The following is a 19,237-nucleotide window of genomic DNA, read 5'->3' on the forward strand; positions in this document are numbered from 1 at the left end:
GGGGTCTCTGTGGGGTCTCTGTGGGGTCTCTGTGGGGCCTCAGTGGGGTCTTTGTGGGTTCTGTGGGTCTCTGTGAGTGTCTGTGGGTCTCCGTGGGTCTCTGTGGGGTCTCCATGGGTCTCCATGGGGATTCTGGGGGTCTCTATGGGGCTTAGTGGTCACCATGGGGTCTCTGTGGGGTCTCTATGGGGTCTCTATCGGGTTTCTATGGGTCTTTATAGGGTTCGGTGGTCTCTATGGGGTCTCTGTGGGTCTCTGTGGGGCTTTATGGGTCTCTGTGGGATTCAGTTGTCTCTGTGGGGCCTCTGTGGGGTCTCTGTGGGTCTCTGTGGGGTCTCTGTGGGGTTCTATGGGTGTCTATGGGTCTCAATTGTCTCTATGGGGTCTCTGTGGGGCTCCTGGGGGTCTCTATGGGGTCTCAGTAGGGTTCTATGGGGTCTTTGGGGGGTCTTTGGGGGTCTCCATGGGGTCTCTATCGGGTTTCTATGGGTCTTTATAGGGTTCAGTGGTTGCTATGGGGTCTCTGTGGGGTCTTTTTGGGTCCCTGTCCCCCCGCCCCCCCCCCCCCCCCCACCCAGGAATGTGCCACCCGGGGCCGATGACGGGCACAAAGCGGGGACAAAGCGGTGGCCCCCGGGGGGGGCGGGGCTGGGTGATAACGAGGCCCCGAAATAGCCCCGGTCCCACCACGGGCGGGAGGGGAAGGGGGGTGTTAGGGGGATCCTGCCCCATAGATCCTGCCCCACAGATCCTGCTCAGACCCCCAGAAGGGCCCCGGGATTGTCCCTGCCCCATAGATCCTTCCCTTTGGGTCCTGCCCCATAAATCCTGCCCCACGGATCCTCCTCACACCCCCATAAAAGCCCCAGGACCATCCCTGCCCCATAGATCCTGCCCCACAAATCCTGCTCAGCCCCTTATAAGGCCTCCAGGACAATCCCTGCCCCATAGATCCTGCCCCATAGATCCTGCCCCATGGATCCTGCCCCACGGATCCCACCCCACAGATCCCACAGCAGCCCTGGACCCTGCCCCACTGCTCCAGTCCCCCCCCCCCCCCCCCCCAAATCTTCCTATGGGGCACGTCTCCTCGCTATGGGGCACGGCTCATTCCTATGGGGCACGCCCCGTCGCCATGGGTCGTTAGGAGTGCATTATAGTCAATATACTTTTTATTTTTACTTATTTATTTATTTATTTATTTATTATTTTTATATATTATTATTTTTAATTATATCCTTAATTACCTGTTTATTTATTTATATTATTTATATTATTTATATGTTATTTATTTATTTATATATTATTTATTTATATACATAGTATGCCTTTTATTCCCTATCAACCGATCACCTCCCAGTTTCCTCATTTTTTTTTTTCTTCAGCCCTTTAATTTCTCCTTTTTCCCTTTTTTCCCCCTTTTTTGTTTTCCCCCTATTTTGTTTTCCCCCTTTTTGTTTTCCCCCTTTTTTGTTTTCCTGTCCCCACACTGCTCGTCCTCGAGCTCCCACCTTATTTCGGAGCAGCGAGGTGTCTCCTGCCCTCCTGTCTCCATTTCTCCTCGTTGTGACAACACGACTACCTTGAAAGACACAAAATTCACCCCTTACTGCAAAAACACAACTTTAAAAAAAAAAACAAAAAACAAAAAACAGAAACTTTGTTCTGTTTTTTGGCAAGTTGTGTTGTGGTTTACGGGTGTTTGCTTCAAAATAAGAAAATAAAATGAAATATAAAATGAAATATAACATGAAATATAACGAGAAATGAAAAGTGAAATGAAATGAAATGAGAAATGAAATGAAAAGAAATGAAATGAAAAATGAAATGAAAAATGAGATGAAAAGAAATGAAAAATGAAATGAAATGAAAAATGAAATGAAATGAAATGAAAAATTAAATAAAACAAAAAGAGAAGAGAAGAGAAGAGAAGAGAAGAGAAGAGAAGAGAAGAGAAGAGAAGAGAAGAGAGGAGAGGAGAGGAGAGGAGAGGAGAGGAGAGGAGAGGAGAGGAGAGGAGAGGAGAGGAGAGGAGAGGAGAGGAGAGGAGAGGAGAGGAGAGGAGAGGAGAGGAGAGGAGAGGAGAGGAGAGGAGAGGAGAGGAGAGGAGAGGAGAGGAGAGGAGAGGAGAGGAGAGGAGAGGAGAGGAGAGGAGAGGAGAGGAGAGGAGAGGAGAGGAGAGGAGAGGAGAGGAGAGGAGAGGAGAGGAGAGGAGAGGAGAGGAGAAGGCCTGGTGGCCAAGAGGGCCAAGGGAATCCTGGCGGGCGTCCGAAGGCACGTGGCCAGTGGGTGCAGGGAGGTGACGCTGCCCCTCTGCTCCGCTTGCGGGGTCTCCTTCTCTGGAGATGTTCAAGACCGGTCTGGACGCCCGCCTGGGCCGCCTGCTGTAGGCAGGGGGGTTGGGGCCGGTGGTCTTCCGAGGTCCCTTCCAACCCCTTCGATTCCGCGATTCTGTGGTTTTGTGACGGGGCTACGGGCTGAGTTTCGCTTCACAGAGTGCTTTGAGTTCAAGCATTAGACTAGCGGATTCCTGTCGGGGTGTTGGAGCAGCACTGAGGTTTAGGGATTTAGGTTACTCTTTAAAATTGGGTAACGGCCTTACATCGATGTTTTAATTCAGTGTTAAAGCAGCATCAACATTACCTGAAGCCTCTTACCTCTACAGAATTATTGTAGAGGTTCGCTCAACCTTCCCCCTCCCTCTCTAGGATGGGGGGAGAGAATTAGAGAGAAATGAAAACTTGTGGGTTGAGATAAATAGAAAGGGTTTATTAGCACAGGAAAGAAATTAAAATAATTAATAGTAATAATAATAATAATAATAAGATGATGATGATGATGATGATGATGATGATGATGATGATGATGATGATGATGTATGAAGCAAATGATGCACAATGCAGTTGCTCACCACCCGCTGACCGATGCCCAGCCTATCCCTGAGCAGCCGGCCCCCCACCCCGGCCAGCCACCCCTATATATTGTTTAGCATGACGTCAGATGGTATGGAATACCCCTTTGGCCAGTTGGGGTCAGCTGTCCTGGGTCTGTCCCCTCCCAGCTCCTGCTGCACCCCCAGCCTGCTCGCTGGCAGGACAGAGCGAGAAGCCGAAAAGTCCTTGGCCTGGTGTAAGCACTGCTCTGCAACAATTAAACATCAGTGTGATATCAACATTATTCTCATCCTAAATCCCAAACACAGCACTGTACCAGCTACTAGGAGGAAAATTAACTCCATCCTAGCGGAAACCAGGACAGTCACCCCCCCCCCAGCCTGTACTGGTGCTTGGGGTTATTCCTCCCTAGGCGCAGGACCCTGTACTTGCCCTTGCTGAACTTCATGAGGTTCCTCTCGGCCCAGCCCTCCAGCCTGCCGAGGTCCCTCTGAATGGCAGCACAGCCCTCTGGGGTATCGGCCACTCCTCCCAGCTTTGTGTCGTCCCAAGTCAGGATGACTTTAGGCAAAAGCTGAAACTTCTGACATGACAACCCCTGCCCAAGACCTCTTCCTCTATGGGGCCTACCAGGTACTTAGGAAGAGAGGATCTCACAACCTGTGTGCAAAGCAGGTGCCTTCTGCTTCCCTATCACGGACACTGGCAGATGTGAGCCTAATGGCAGAGATCCCAGGATCCCAGGAGCCAAGGGATGACCTGCCGGCTACTTCAGAAAGAGCTCAACTCACAATCCTCTTCAGAGATATTCACTCAGGACTGGATTAGGAATTTCTGAGGCACCTCTGAGCTCCTAATACCACACCTACAAAACACCCCCTTTATGGCCCAGGACCTGCCCAGGGAGATGTGAGCAGGTTGTGATCCTTCAAGCCCATGGCACTGCTGCTGGACTCCCAGCCTCTCAGAGACACAGGAGCCAGTTACTTGCAGCCCTGGGAGGTGCTGTCAGCCATCAGCCCCATCGTGTGCCGTAGAGCCCCAGTGCCTAGGAAATGGGAACATTCATCAACTGGAGGGCACTGGCAGCTAACAGGGAACCTCTGAACCAGCCCCAAATCCCTGAAAGTCCATGCTGGGTCTGTGCTCTCACCACACCGAGACCCCGTGGAAAGAAGCAAAGCATCGTGCCCCTTTGGAGCCTCTTCCTGGGACTCGATCTTGACAGCAGCTCTGCAGGAAGGCCTCAGCCTTCAGGCAGTGCCGGAGGAGATCCCCCCTTAGGAGGGATCTGCAGAGCCAGACCAGGTCTCACAGGTGGGACATCAGACAAGGAAGGCAGTGCGGGCTCCTATATTTTGTTTATGTTCACAGAGATGCGAGTTCCTCATATACAGAATCTCTGAGCTGCAAACACAACACAGACAGAAATAGAAAAGGGACAAATAAAGATATATCACTGGGCAACATGGGCTAAATTAAGAAAATCCTGGAATATTAACTAACATCAACAGCAACAAAAATTTACAGATTTCTTGTTTCTGTTATAGTTGATATTATGTGCTACATGCAAAAGGAGAGGGGCAATTTATTGATTCTTAAACACATCTAGTCGTAAGTTTCACCAAGGCATCCTTGACCTCCTGGTTCCTCATGCTGTAGATGAGGGGGTTCAGTGCTGGAGGCACCACCGAGTACAGAACTGCCACCACCAGGTCCAGGGATGGAAAAGACATGGAGGGGGGCTTCAGGTAGGCAACCATGGCAGTGCTGACAAACAGGGAGACCACGGCCAGGTGAGGGAGGCACGTGGAAAAGGCTGCTCAGAGGGCATCCTCAGCACAGCTCTGTGCTGAATATAAGATCTGAATAAGATCTGAATATAGGAGAAAACAATGAAAACAAAACAGCCAAAGGCTAAAGAAACAATAAATACGAGTGCCCCAACTTCCCTGAGGTAGGCATCTGAGCAGGAGAGCTTGAGGATCTGGGGGATTTCACAGAAGAACTGGTCCACAGCATTGCCTTGGCAGAGGGGCAGGGAAAAGGTAGTGGCCGTGTGCAGGACAGCATTGAGAAAGCCACTGCCCCAGGCAGCTGCTGCCATCTGGGCACAAGCTCTGCTGCCCACGAGGCTCCCGTAGTGCAGGGGCTTGCAGATGGCAACGTAGCGGTCGTAGGACATGACGGTGAGAACATAAAATTCTGCTGATACAAAGAAGAGAGGGCATTGGCCACGGCTTTGGGCAGAGTGGTGGAGATGGATCCCAGGTCGAGGAGGGCGAGGTTGAGGAGGAAGAAGTCCATGGGGGTGTGGAGGCGGTGGTCGCAGGCTACGGCGGTGAGGATGAGGCCGTTGCCCAGGAGGGCAGCCAGGTAGATGCCCAGGAAGAGCCCGAAGTGCAGGAGCTGCAGCTCCCGCATGTCTGCGAATGCCAGCAGGAGGAACTCGCTCACAGAGCTGCTGTTGGGCATTTCCTGACACTGCTGTCTGTTGGAGAGGAAAAGGCAGAAGAAGTTAGAACAGTATTCTCTGAGGAAAACCTATTGCAAGCTTTAGAGCACCCCCAGCCCAAGCCTCTCTCTTTGCAGGAGAACCTTTCTGCAGCTCTCTTGCTTGAGCTGCGGCTGGTGCTGGCTGATAGTGGCACTGGGAGCAGGGGCTGCTGTGGGCTCCAGAGGAGTCCTTCCTGCTGTGCAGCAGGAGGGAAGCAGGAACATGGGGGGAACTCAAGTTCAGTCCATTTATCAGGTCAATGAAATTTGCAGTGCTGTTTCCAACAATGCATCCCAATGACGAACAGAGCTGCAGATGCCACTGCTGAACACTCCTGGTCTCAGCTACCCCTCTGTGAGCTGCAGGACCATCCCGTTCAGGTGTTTCCCTGAGAAGAAACTGGAGACAGCTGAGAGCAGAGAAGCCCCAGTCCAAGTGCAGCTGGGCAGAATCCTCACATGGTCTGTGGCTTGTGAGCAAGATCTGAGCTCCTCCCTCCTATCCAGGGCTGCAGAGGCCTCACTCCAGCTGCCCACTGAACGCCATCCAGCAGCACGGACATGGCCTTAGCACAGAGGTGTCTCCTCCTTGGGGCACCTGGATAACACAAGGATGCCACGAGAGAGCTGCATCCTGCTGGAGAGAAGCCTGAAGACCAGGAGAATGCCCCTCAGACAGAGCTAGATATCCACAAGCTGGAGTGTCCCAATATCCAGTCTGCATCCCCTGCAGTGTCTAAACTAGGCTCGGCCACTTGGCTCTTGGCTGACCGGGGGCACCTGGCTTAGGGCACTCCAAGGGGCTTCTGCCAGACTTCCTCACCTTGCAGTGCCATCCAGCAGGACTCCCAAAGCCTCCTGCATTGCCCACTGCCCTGCCAGCAACAAGACCCAGCAGGAGACCCTTCCAGGACGTGCAGCTGCATGGCCCTGCAGCCAGAGACGTACCTTGTCAAGGGCTGTGCAGATTTCTCCTGCAGGCAGCTCTCAGCATCCTCCCACTGCCAACTGCCTCCAAGCCCTCTCTCCTTCTCTCCTTCTTCAAAAGGCAATGTGAAGGTGACCCTGATGTGTAGAAAACCTGGATGTGTTTCACCAAGCACAAGGGCCAGGCCTTGACCCCCAGCCCCTGGGAAGGGAGATCCTTTCCCTTCACACACTGCTCAGGGCTCTTCGTGGGGCAGGAGGAGATGGGGATGCGCATGGCCAAGTGCAGGGAATGGTACGAGCCCTGCCTGGTTCATGGGTGGGGGCGAGGAGGCAATGAGGCCCTGGTGGTTTACCGAGAAGCTGTCTCCTTGTAGGCCTCAGTGGCAGAGACAACAGCCAGAGCCATGGACACAAAGTCCTGGGTCCTGTTGGGACTTTCAGACTTGCCACAGCCCTCTATCCTGTCTACACCAGGCTGTCCTAGGGACTCCCAGACCTCCACCTCTTTTCCTCATCTGTGTGGTGTCACACCGGATCTGCGCTGAGTATGTTAAGTCAGATCTTCTTGGTGGCCATGCTCCTCGTAAGGCAGCTCTGTAGGAAGCTGGCCTGGTTCCTGGGGAGCAGCACCACTGCTCGTATGGCATCCCTCGTGGTGCCCAGGCTCTCCTCCTCCTGGGCACTGCTCCCTCAGCAGGGTCCCAGTCTGCCCTGATGTGTGGGGTTCCTCTTCCTCTGGTGCAGCACTGGGCTCTTCTCCTTGTAAATGCCAAGAGGTTTCTGTAGGCAAAATCCTGCAGTTTCTCAAGGTTCTCCTGGACAGATGCTCCCTTCTGTCAGCTTTTCATGTCTGCAGGGAAACAGTTCAACCTTCCTGTGTTTGTGCTATCTCTGACAAGACAGCAGCATCAGGAGCTGCAGGGAAGTTTGGATAATACAGGAGTAACCAGCTGAATGGAATTGCAGCACAGAGTCACAGAAGGGCAGGGGATGGAGGGCTGCCAGGTTCCACCTCCTCTGTGCTTCCTTCTCATGCATGCTGTCAGTTTGTCTGGAGCTGTGTCCTGAATGTTATGGGGTTGTGCAGGTCAAAATTAGAAGGGACAAAGCCCTGCTGGAGCTAAATCCGTCTATTACTGTCAAAGACAATAAAAACTGTTTACATAAATACTTTAATAAAGGAGGATTCAGGAGCTTCATCATCTTTTATTGTCTGTGGGAGGAAACCCGGTGACAAGAGATGAGGTGAAGGCTGAGGCACTTAATGCCTTCTGTGCCTCAGGCTCTAGCAGCAAGACCAGTTGTTCCCCTGGACATTTCTTCTTCCTCATGGCCAGTGCCACCCTTCCAAGGTGCACTTTGTGGCAGTTTTTTCTCGATTGCTCTTTCCTACTACCAAAGAAAGCTCCATCAGGGTGGAAACCACTCCTGAAGCAGGCATCCCAACCCATCAGGCTCCTTGCGGCCTGTCAGCCAAGCCGACAGAAGTCACCTCAGCAGCATCTTAGACTATATAATCTAAGCTAACTAAACTATAAACTATTGGAGAGTGTCCAGAGGAGGGCGAAGAAGATGGTGAAGGGCCTAGAGGGGAAGACGTATGAGGAGCGGCTGAGGGCACTTGGCCTGTTCAGCCTGGAGAGGAGAAGGCTGAGGGGGGACCTCATCACAGTCTACAACTTCCTCACGAGGGGGAGTGGAGAGGCAGGTGACCTATTCACTGTTATCACCAGGGACAGGACCCAAGGGAACGGTGTCAAGCTGAGGCAGGGGAGGTTTAGGCTGGACATCAGGAAGAGGTTCTTCACGGAAAGGGTGGTCGCCCACTGGAACAGGCTCCCCAGTGAAGTAGTCACTGCACCGAGCCTGTCTGAATTTAAGAAGAGATTGGACTGTGCACTCAGTCACATGGTCTAAACTTCTGGGCAGACCCATGCGGTGCCAGGAGTTGGACTTGATGATCCTTATAGGTCCCTTCCAACTTGGGATATTCTATGATTCTATGATTCTTTGATCTTCCAAGGCATGGGCCTGCCACTGGCCTTGCCGCTTCTTGGCTAGACACAGCCAAGCCTTGTGCCTCCTGCTGTCCAGTCCTGGCCTCAAGCAGAAGGGACAGGACAACCCCTGTGCGGGCCTTCTTTGTGTCTGGGTCGTCCTGGGGATGGAGGCAGAGGGGATCCCACAGGCAGCATGCCAAGCAGGGGCCTTCTGCTGGCCTAGCAGGGCCACTGGCAGATGTCAGCCCCAAAGTGCACATCCCAGGGAGAAGCCAAGGGTGAGCTGCCACCTCCAGACACAAGGGACCTCACAGTCCCTTTGCGTGACACGTTCCTGCTGCTGCCCTATCAGCTGCAGAGACAGAAGTGACCTCCCAGTCACTGCCCCAGTCACATTCCTCCTGCTGGGGCAGGAGATCCTGAGGCACAGCTGACCACTTTCTTGTCCCCACGGGAATAGGGCTCACCTTTGTGGGTCAGAGAGTAAACAAAGGTTTAATGGGAAGGTTTGGTCTTCTTCTGTGTTTAGGGTATGGGAAAGCTCTCTGGTTTAATTCTTTTTATTGTGCCAAGAACTTGTCTAGGCCTCAATATAGCATTTTAATGCTCGTGTCAATGTAAGGGATTAGGGTGAGCAAGAGAGTAATGGGAAGGGAAAGGGGCTATGGGTGAGTTTTGCTTCAAGGGATATTTTGAGTTCAAGCATTAGAGTAGGGGATTCCTGTCAGTGTTGGAGTAGCATTTAGTTTTAGGGATTAAAACTACTGGTTAAAATAAGGTAAGGGCCACACAAGACTGTTTTCAGTCACTGTTTCCACAGCTTAAATATTACATGAACCCTCTTATTTCAGCTGGCCATGCTCCTCTTCCCACCCCAAAATCTCATGTTTCGTGTCCAGGCTACTCCTTACCTCCCCATATCTTGTTGGGATCAGCTTTCAGATGACATTCTTGATCCCAGAGTATCTGTCTCACCTCTGTTGGCTACTCCAGTCCTGAGAAGGAAGTGGCGTTGTAGTCAGGAGGGAAAAGGACACAAAGGTCTTTAGGAGCATCCTGAACAATGGGCCCATCAGCTCTGCACCTCCACAGAATCACACTTCCTGCCTATAATTTTGTTTCCCAAATGGCTTCTATGGATCCAGGGTTCCTTTTCCCAGGCCCTCATGCATGTTTCAGTTCTGGATGTGCAGAGATGGAATAAGGAAAGCCAAGGCTCAGATGGAATTGAGCTTGTCAACGGATGCAAGGAATAACAGGAAGAGATTCTATAGATACATTGCTCAGAAAAGAAAGCCAAGGAGAGTGTTCCCCTTCTGATGGATGAGAAGGGTGAACTGGTAATGACATCCATGGAGAAGGCTGAGGAACCCAACAAGGTCTTTGCCTCTGACTTGGACTTGTTGAGAGATGTCTTCAATTGTCTCTCAGTGCCTGAGGTGCGTGGGCTCCTCAGCAAAGCCCCCCGAGGGGGGATTCCAATGCCTTGGGCTGGGCATCTGGTGCTGAGCTGGGCTGGGCTCGTGGGACAGAGAGAGCTCGTGGCAAGAGGGCCGTGGTGCAGAGAGACAGCTGTGCCCAGGAGCAGCTCCTGTGCACAGCGCAGCAGGGCTGGGGGCTCTGACCGCAGGCACCCAGGCAGAAAGGGATTCCAGGCAGCCTGCAGGGTGCGGGCAGAGGAGAGCTCAGTGCAGGAGAAACCTTCACAGCCCTGCCCATGGTAAGTCTCTGGCTGCAGGACAGTGCAGGGGAGGTTCCTGGAAGGGGCTCCTGGGTCCGGGTCGTCTCTGCCTGGCCAGGAGCTGCCAGGATGTCTCTCGTGGCTTGTGCAGTGTGAAGGAGAAAGTGCTGCAGGGCAGCCCTGGGCAGAGGAAGGGCAGGGCAGGGGCTGCCTGCAAAGAGAAGGCACTTTCTGAAGTCTCTGCCTGTTTTTCCTGCTCTGATTCTGGGGCAGGCTCTGTGTTGAGTGGTTGGATTTGCACAGGTGACTGAGCTTCCACTGCGTTGAACTGAGACCTAAGCAGGTTACTGACGAACCTCAGAATATCCCCTCCCTTCTCTCTACTTACAGACTGCACCAGGGTTTTTCTGTGCTGTTCTTTAGGACCTGCAGACAAGGAGATGTAATTTTTTAGCACAACTTCTGAATGCAGCCATCCCACACCTGACTGCTGCAAGCAGCCAGCAGCTGGGCACCAGGGGATGGACAGAGCAGCCCTCCTGGATGTGACCTCTGGCTGAGGTTTGCAAACTCAACAACAGGTAGCACTGCAGTGGAGCAGAGGTGGCGGGTTGGGGGCTGATGGGCTGAGGTGGCTGCTAAGCACGGGACACTCAGGAAGCACAAAGCAGGGCTACAAGCAGGGAGAGACACAAAGGTAACCCTGAAAGAAAGACAATGTGAAGGCTTTAATGAGAAAAGAAAAGAGTATTACTCAGGGAAATTTCCCCTAACACTCAGTCTGTATTTTTTCTTCTTAGCAGTGCCCTTGATGAAGGGCAGGAAATGGCCAACAGCAGCTGTGTGAGCGAGTTCCCCCTGCTGGCATTCGCAGACACGCGGGAGCTGCAGCTCCTGCACTTCGGGCTCTTCCTGGGCATCTACCTGGCTGCCCTCCTGGGCAACGGCCTCATCCTCACCGCCGTAGCCTGCAACCACCGCCTCCACACCCCCATGGACTTCTTCCTCCTCAACCTCGCCCTCCTTGACCTGGGATCCATCTCCACCACTCTCCCCAAAGCCATGGCCAATTCCCTCTGGGACACCAGGGCCATCTCCTATCAAGGGTGTGCTGCACAGGTCTTCTCCTTTCTGTTTTTTATATCAGCAGAATTTTATGTTCTCACCATCACAGCCTACGACCGCTACGTGGCCATCTGCAAGCCCCTGCACTACGGGAGCCTCGTGGGCAGCAGAGCTTGTGCCCAGATGGCAGCAGCTGCCTGGGGCAGTGGCTTTCTCAATGCTGTCCTGCACACGGCCACTACCTTTTCCCTGCCCCTCTGCCAAGGCAATGCTGTGGACCAGTTCTTCTGTGAAATCCCCCAGATCCTCAAGCTCTCCTGCTCAGATGCCTACCTCAGGGAAGTTGGGGCACTCGTATTTATTGTTTCTTTAGCCTTTGGCTGTTTTGTTTTCATTGTTTTCTCCTATATTCAGATCTTATTCAGATCTTATATTCAGCACAGAGCTGTGCTGAGGATGCCCTCTGAGCAGCCTTTTCCACGTGCCTCCCTCACCTGGCCGTGGTCTCCCTGTTTGTCAGCACTGCCATGGTTGCCTACCTGAAGCCCCCCTCCATGTCTTTTCCATCCCTGGACCTGGTGGTGGCAGTTCTGTACTCGGTGGTGCCTCCAGCACTGAACCCCCTCATCTACAGCATGAGGAACCAGGAGGTCAAGGATGCCTTGGTGAAACTTACGACTAGATGTGTTTAAGAATCAATAAATTGCCCCTCTCCTTTTGCATGTAGCACATAATATCAACTATAACAGAAACAAGAAATCTGTAAATTTTTGTTGCTGTTGATGTTAGTTAATATTCCAGGATTTTCTTAATTTAGCCCATGTTGCCCAGTGATATATCTTTATTTGTCCCTTTTCTATTTCTGTCTGTGTTGTGTTTGCAGCTCAGAGATTCTGTATATGAGGAACTCGCATCTCTGTGAACATAAACAAAATATAGGAGCCCGCACTGCCTTCCTTGTCTGATGTCCCACCTGTGAGACCTGGTCTGGCTCTGCAGATCCCTCCTAAGGGGGGATCTCCTCCGGGCACTGCCTGAAGGCTGAGGCCTTCCTGCAGAGCTGCTGTCAAGATCGAGTCCCAGGAAGAGGCTCCAAAGGGGCACGATGCTTTGCTTCTTTCCACGGGGTCTCGGTGTGGTGAGAGCACAGACCCAGCATGGACTTTCAGGGATTTGGGGCTGGTTCAGAGGTTCCCTGTTAGCTGCCAGTGCCCTCCAGTTGATGAATGTTCCCATTTCCTAGGCACTGGGGCTCTACGGCACACGATGGGGCTGATGGCTGACAGCACCTCCCAGGGCTGCAAGTAACTGGCTCCTGTGTCTCTGAGAGGCTGGGAGTCCAGCAGCAGTGCCATGGGCTTGAAGGATCACAACCTGCTCACATCTCCCTGGGCAGGTCCTGGGCCATAAAGGGGGTGTTTTGTAGGTGTGGTATTAGGAGCTCAGAGGTGCCTCAGAAATTCCTAATCCAGTCCTGAGTGAATATCTCTGAAGAGGATTGTGAGTTGAGCTCTTTCTGAAGTAGCCGGCAGGTCATCCCTTGGCTCCTGGGATCCTGGGATCTCTGCCATTAGGCTCACATCTGCCAGTGTCCGTGATAGGGAAGCAGAAGGCACCTGCTTTGCACACAGGTTGTGAGATCCTCTCTTCCTAAGTACCTGGTAGCCCCATAGAGGAAGAGGTCTTGGGCAGAGGTTGTCATGTCAGAAGTTTCAGCTTTTGCCTAAAGTCATCCTGACTTGTGGGGACGACACAAAGCTGGGAGGAGTGGCCGATACCCCAGAGGGCTGTGCTGCCATTCAGAGGGACCTCGGCAGGCTGGAGGGCTGGGCCGAGAGGAACCTCATGAAGTTCAGCAAGGGCAAGTACAGGGTCCTGCGCCTAGGGAGGAATAACCCCAAGCACCAGTACAGGCGGGGGGGGGGGGGGGGGGGGGGTGACTGTCCTGGTTTCCACTAGGATGGAGTTAATTTTCCTCCTAGTAGTTGGTATGGTGCTGTGTTTGGGATTTAGGATGAGAATAATGTTGATATCACACTGATGTTTAATTGTTGCAGAGCAGTGCTTACACCAAGCCAAGGACTTTTCGGCTTCTCGCTCTGTCCTGCCAGCGGGCAGGCTGGGGGTGCAGCAGGAGCTGGGAGGGGACAGACCCAGGACAGCTGACCCCAACTGGCCAAAGGGGTATTCCATACCATCTGACGTCATGCTGAACAATATATAGGGGTGGCTGGCCGGGGTGGGGGGGCCGGATGCTCGGGAATAGGCTGGGCATCGGTCAGCGGGTGGTGAGCAATTGCATTGTGCATCATTTGCTTCATACACATTATTATTATTATTATCATTATTATTATTATTATTATTATTATTATTATTATTATTATTACTAGTACTAGTACTAGTACTATTAGTATTGCTACTATTATTATTATTACTATTATTACTATTACTATTATTATCCTTTCTTTTGTGTCCTAATAAACCCTTTCTATTTATCTCAACCCACAAGTTTTCATTTCTTTCTAATTCTCTCACCCATCATACAGACGGAGGGGGAAGGGTGAGCGAACCTCTACAATGATTTCCTAGAGGTAAGAGGCTTCAGGTAATGTTGATGCTGCTTTAACACTGAATTGAAACATTGATACAAGGCCGTTACCCAATTTTAAAGAGTAACCTAAATCCCTAAACCTAAATGTTACTCCAACACCCTGACAGGAATCCACTAGTCTAAAGCTTAAACTCAAAGTATTCCATGAAGCAAAACTCAGCCCATAGCCCTTTGCCTTTGCCTTCACTCTTGTGCTCACCCTAATCCCTGCCTTCAACGCTAGCATTAATATCCTCTATTAAACCTAGACTTCTAGGCAGACGTAGAACAAAAAACTATTCCACAAAGCTTGCCCATAACCTAACCACAGACCTGACACCCTAAGCAGACCAACACATTTGCTAAATTTCTAACCCAGAAAAGTGAGCCTTAGTCCCAAAGAGACTAGAGAGGTGAGCTCTGCCTCAGGATGTCCTGCCCCAGCAGGAGGAATGTGACTGGGGCAGTGACTGGGAGGTCACTTCTGTCTCTGCAGCTGATAGGGCAGCAGCAGGAACGTGTCACGCAAAGGGACTGTGAGGTGCCTTGTGTCTGGAGGTGGCAGGTCACCCTTGGCTTCTCCCTGGGATGTGCACTTTGGGGCTGACATCTGCCAGTGGCCCTGCTAGGCCAGCAGAAGGCCCCTGCTTGGCATGCTGCCTGTGGGATCCCCTCTGCCTCCATCCCCAGGAGGACCCAGACACAAAGAAGGCCCGCACAGGGCTTGTCCTGTCCCTTCTGCTTGAGGCCAGGACTGGACAGCAGGAGGCACAAGTCTTGGCTGTGTCTAGCCAAGAAGCTGCAAGGCCAGCAGCAGGCCCAGGCCTTGGGAGATGCTGGTGAGTATCTATGATCAGACTCTAGCTTTGTGTTTCAAGGAACAGCTGGTGAGGGCTGATGAGAGACTGGTGAAATGATGGAAAGTTCTGGATGAGAGCAATGTGGTGAACAGAGATGGGTGTCCGCAGACTTCAAGGAAATAAGGCAAAGTGTGGGACAGCATAGGAAAGCCTGCAGAGGAGAAGGCAGAGGGTGCTGGCAGGAATGGAAGGCCCCAACAGCCCTGACGTTTTTGTCCCTTTGCCTAGAGCTTCTGAGGAGACGAGATAGAGTCATTGCAATGGGGCCTCACTGCTTCCTTGATATCCTGTGCAGGGGTGGGGAGGTGTCCTAATGAAGTTCTTCTCATGGCATCACACTGCCCACCACATCATACAGACCCCAAGAAGAGCCCTGAGCCAGACGTGGGGGTGCAGGATCTCCCCTCCCAGGGGCTGGGGTCAGGCCTTGGCCCTTCTGCTTCACCAAAACCAACCAAGACTTTTCTCAGCACAGCGCTTTGCCTGTCTGGAATCATGGCCTCCAGTTATCTGCCCTAACAAGTCCCTGGGGAGGCTTTGTTAGGAACAGCCCTCAGTGGGGCCCATTAATACTCCAAGTCACTTCAACTTTTCCTTCTGACTTTACCTTCTCAAGCGGTTAAATCATTCTCCTCTCAGTACCTGAGCTTCATAGACTGAGCACCAAAATACACCATGGAACTCATTAAAATGCAGAACGTCCTAAGCAGCCATATCTCTCCCATAATTTTCTTCAAGTCTCCAAGACTTGTGGAGCTAATTGGAGAGCTTTCATGGTGTAGTTAAGGAGGAAGATTTCAAGAAGCACCTGAAAAAAATATTTTCTCATCTTAAAGGATGCGTTTAGCTGGATTTCAGTTTGGAGCATTATTCTCTAACTGATATTGATCCAGGGTGTCTCCTTTGGAGACCTGCATAGGGAGGAAAAGCAGACTCTTGAGGTCTGACACTGCATGGAGAACCTTGCTCCTCACCACCCCAGCCCTGACATTTCTCTCTTTGGCTCTTGCATCACTTCTCCTTCCACCAGACTTCGGCCGAGAAGTCTGCAGCTGGGTGTTACAGCTCCTTTGCACCAGCTCCCTCCTGCTTGCCTTAGAGACCTGGATGCACACAGGCGCAGAAGGGTTTCTCCTTATTTCAAACCAAACAACAGGAAAACATGCAGAAATCTTCCAAAAGCAAAGCAAGCTCCTCATCCTGTGTGCCTCCTGTGAGGTTTATGTTCCCAAAAGGATGACTGTACAAGAAGTCTTTTATACTGATAGACCGGAAATTATAAGTGTTAAGATTAGAATTAATCCATATGATATTAATTCAATGATAAAAGATGATGAGCTTTCTAAGGACACAGTTAGACAGACTGCAGATAACTGGGCAAGCTTCAACTCCCTGAAGCTCAAAGCAGCACCTGGGTTGGTGAGGGCGCTCTGAGTGATCCAGGAGGAAGGGGAGGGCAAGCCAGGAGAACCATGGGAAGTGCATAGGTCCAGACAGGCAGCTGGAAAGGGGACATTCAGCATGGACTGTTTAATCCAGACAGGTGGATGTACCTGGAACGTGAGGGAGCACACCATGATAGACAAAGCGATGACAATGCAAGTACAGGTGAACACCAGTATTTCTTTTTCTGTGACGAATATACGTCCTGAAAATGCCTATTTCGTCATGAGAGAAACTACACTGTGTGACATTTTACGGAAGGGATTGAATCATTTGAGGTAATGAGCAGTTGCTTTATGCAACCAGTGCCAAGGTCTTCAGAGTAGTTTACTCACATTTGAAATATTTCCTTGAAATCACCTTTCCTGGTTCTGCTTTCAATGAAATCATTAGGCCTCCAGCGGCTCTGGTGCATTTAGAGTAATTCCCTGGAATGGAAGCTGTCTGAAAGGACCTGCAGGAGACCAGAGCCCATTGGTGGATAAGGTGGGGACAGGTGATGTTTCCCGGGCACCTCCACTGCCAGCAGTGGTGTTTCTCCTTGAAACTGCAGCCCAGCCCAGCACAGGAAACCCCTTCAAGGCAAATTCCTTCTTCAGCCGTTTCTTTGGATAGACCTAAATTTCAAATGGCCATTGGGATCCCAAGACACTCTCCCTCCTTCCTAGTAGGCACCTGAACATCAATTTACCGTCCTAGGTCATCTGTGGAAAACTCAGCCTGAAAGACTCAAGAGCAGGACACTTCAAAGGGCTGAGGCAGAACCCATCAGCTTGCCCCACTCTGGGGAATCATCCCCTTCCAACTAGGGATAAGAAAGTGAAAAATGTGAAATGACCCGTCAGGTCAATGCGCAGAGTAAGGGAAAGTCACACATATTGTGCTGCAGTAGCAGAAGGCAAAAAGCATTGCATTGTGCCTCAGAGTAACCAAGGAGACCTAATCGAGTTCATCTGTGAGATAAAGCAGAGTGAAGGACGTTGAGTTGTGCCCTAACATGAAGAAGGATGTACATCACTGCTGAAGGAGCTGTCTTTTTGTGCCATCACCAATGCAAATTACACAAGAACTACATCAAATAAAGGTAACCTGTCCCACCCTGGCCCTGTCACACCATGGGGCAGCGGAGGGACCTTTTTCACTTTCAGCCTCTTTTTCAGAGAGGCTTTGCCCTCTCCCTGCTCACCACGGGGCAGAGCCTGGCCCTGAATGCTCCGTGAGCGCCGTGCAGGTCGTGGCAGGCTGCGGTGAGGGGACGAATGCCCTGGGCCCCCTTCCTGCTCTGCCCAGGCCAGCAAGGGCCCCGAGCGGCCTCGTGTCCCCTGCCCCTGCAGCTCGGGGCTCCCTTCCCCAGCCCTGGCTCTGCAGCACCAAGCCCTGCTGGGAGCCCTCCCCTGCATGCTGCCACCGCTCCCTGACGCTGCTGGTGCCTTCTGCCGGGCACTGCCCAGCCCAGCCCAGCCCCTGCCCACCTCTCCCCACCTCCCGGACCTCTCCCAGCCCAGCAGCCCAGGCTGGGCTGGCCCCAGGGCAGTGCCCACCGCAGCCTGCTGCAGGGCTCTGGGCACGGCCAGCACAGCCCCAGCCCCTCGCAAGGCACCGCAGCTGCTGGCACAAAGGCGGCTCTGGGCCTCCCCAGCAGCCCCCGCGCTGGGGCCAGCCACGGCTCAGGAGATGGAGGGCCGTGAAGCTGCAGGAGCCCTGCTCTCCTGCCTGGGACATCCCCAGCACAGAGTGCCTGTGCCCCGCAGGGCCAGCCCCGCTCCCCAGGCCAGCACAAGAGGCCTGGCCCACGCACAGAACAGCTCCAGGTTCCTCTCCAGGATGCCATTTGCCATCAGACCCAGCACCACTGGGACAGTCCCAGGCAAATAATTCAAAGGCCAGTTGTTGTTTGCTGGGCCATAGGCAAGCAAGAAGGCAGCTCCCAGTCCAGCCCTTGGTCCTTCACTGATCACGCTGGGGTTCTGATCCATTGTGAGGCCCAGAAAAGCAAGAGGTCTGTTCAGGAAGCAGCTCCTTGGGTGTATTCCTGAAACCAGGTTTGCAAAAGGCGTGCAGAGACATTGAAGAGATGCCAATGTAGAGATAACAGGACTGTCACCAACATACATGAGATCTCAGGGCTTATCCAAATACAAGAAGCACAATGTGGAAGCAAAAGAGAGCAGCAGTGAAAAGGCCACGTCCTGCTGCTGGCCATGGCCATGGCTCCAGGGAAGCAGCAGCCCCGACCCGAAGAGTTTCTTCACTGCCTCCTTGAGGTCCTGGTTCCTCATGCTGTAGATGAGGGGGTTCACTGCTGGAGGCACCACCGAGTACAGAAATGATGTCACCATGTCCAAGGATGGGGAGGAGATGGATGGGGAGAGCACGGCCAGGTGAGGGAGGCACGTGGAAAAGGCTTTGTGCCGGCCCTGCTCAGAGGGCATCCTCAGCACGGCCCTGAAGATCTGCACATAGGACAGCACAATGAAAACAAAACAGCCAAATGCTAAACATGCACTAACCACCAGAAGTCTAAGTTCCTTTAGGTAGTCTGAACCTGAGCAGGAGAGCTTGAGGATCTGGGGGATTTCACAGAAGAACTGGTCCACAGAATTGCCTTGGCAGAGGCACAGGGAAAATGTGGTGGCCGTGTGCAGGACAGCATTGAGAAAGCCACTGCCCCAGGCAGCTGCTGCCATCTGGGCACAAGCTCTGCTGCCCACGAGGCTCCCGTAGTGCAGGGGCTTGCAGATGGCAACGTAGCGGTCGCAGGACATGACAGTAAGAGTAAAATATTCTGCTGATATAAAGAAGAGAAAGAAAAAGACCTGTGCAGCACATCCTTGGTAGAAGATGGCCCTGGTGTCCCAGAGGACATTGGCCATGGCTTTGGGCAGAGTGGTGGAGATGTAGCCCATGTCAAGGAGGGCGAGGTTGAGGAGGAAGAAGTACATGGGGGTGTGGAGGCGGTGGTCACAGGCTACGGCAGTGAGGATGAGGCCGTTGCCCAGGAGGGCAGCCAGGTAGATGCCCAGGAAGAGCCCGAAGTGCAGGAGCTGCAGCTCCCGCGTGTCTGCGAATGCCAGCAGGAGGAACTCACTCACAGAGCTGATGTTGGGCATTTCCTGACTTTGGACACTGCTGTCTGTTGAAGAGGAAAAGGCAGAAAAAGGTTAGAACAGACTTATCTCAGGAAAACCTATTGCAAGTCTTAGAGCACCCCCAGCCCAAGCCTCGCTCGTTGCAGGAGAACCTTTCTGCATCTCCCCTGCTTGAGCTGCAGCTCGTGC

At 52.4% G+C, this 19,237-nt stretch overlaps 2 pseudogenes across 2 annotated transcripts; one reads left to right on the plus strand and one right to left on the minus strand.

Moving 5' to 3' along the window:
• Positions 1–4,304: 4,304 nt before the first annotated feature.
• On the minus strand, positions 4,305–19,082 carry LOC308186993 (olfactory receptor 14C36-like; annotated as a pseudogene). The gene is made up of 2 exons: positions 18,692–19,082; positions 4,305–5,046 (listed from the first exon to the last, which is right to left on the minus strand). The product of its transcript is annotated as an olfactory receptor 14C36-like (transcript).
• On the plus strand, positions 10,786–11,957 carry LOC308186984 (olfactory receptor 14C36-like; annotated as a pseudogene). Its single transcript has one exon. The product of its transcript is annotated as an olfactory receptor 14C36-like (transcript).
• Positions 19,083–19,237: the final 155 nt, after the last annotated feature.

This window comes from Anser brachyrhynchus, assembly GCF_964034855.1.
Source record: "Anser brachyrhynchus genome assembly, contig: SCAFFOLD_56, whole genome shotgun sequence".
In the NCBI taxonomy this organism is placed as follows: domain Eukaryota; kingdom Metazoa; phylum Chordata; class Aves; order Anseriformes; family Anatidae; genus Anser; species Anser brachyrhynchus.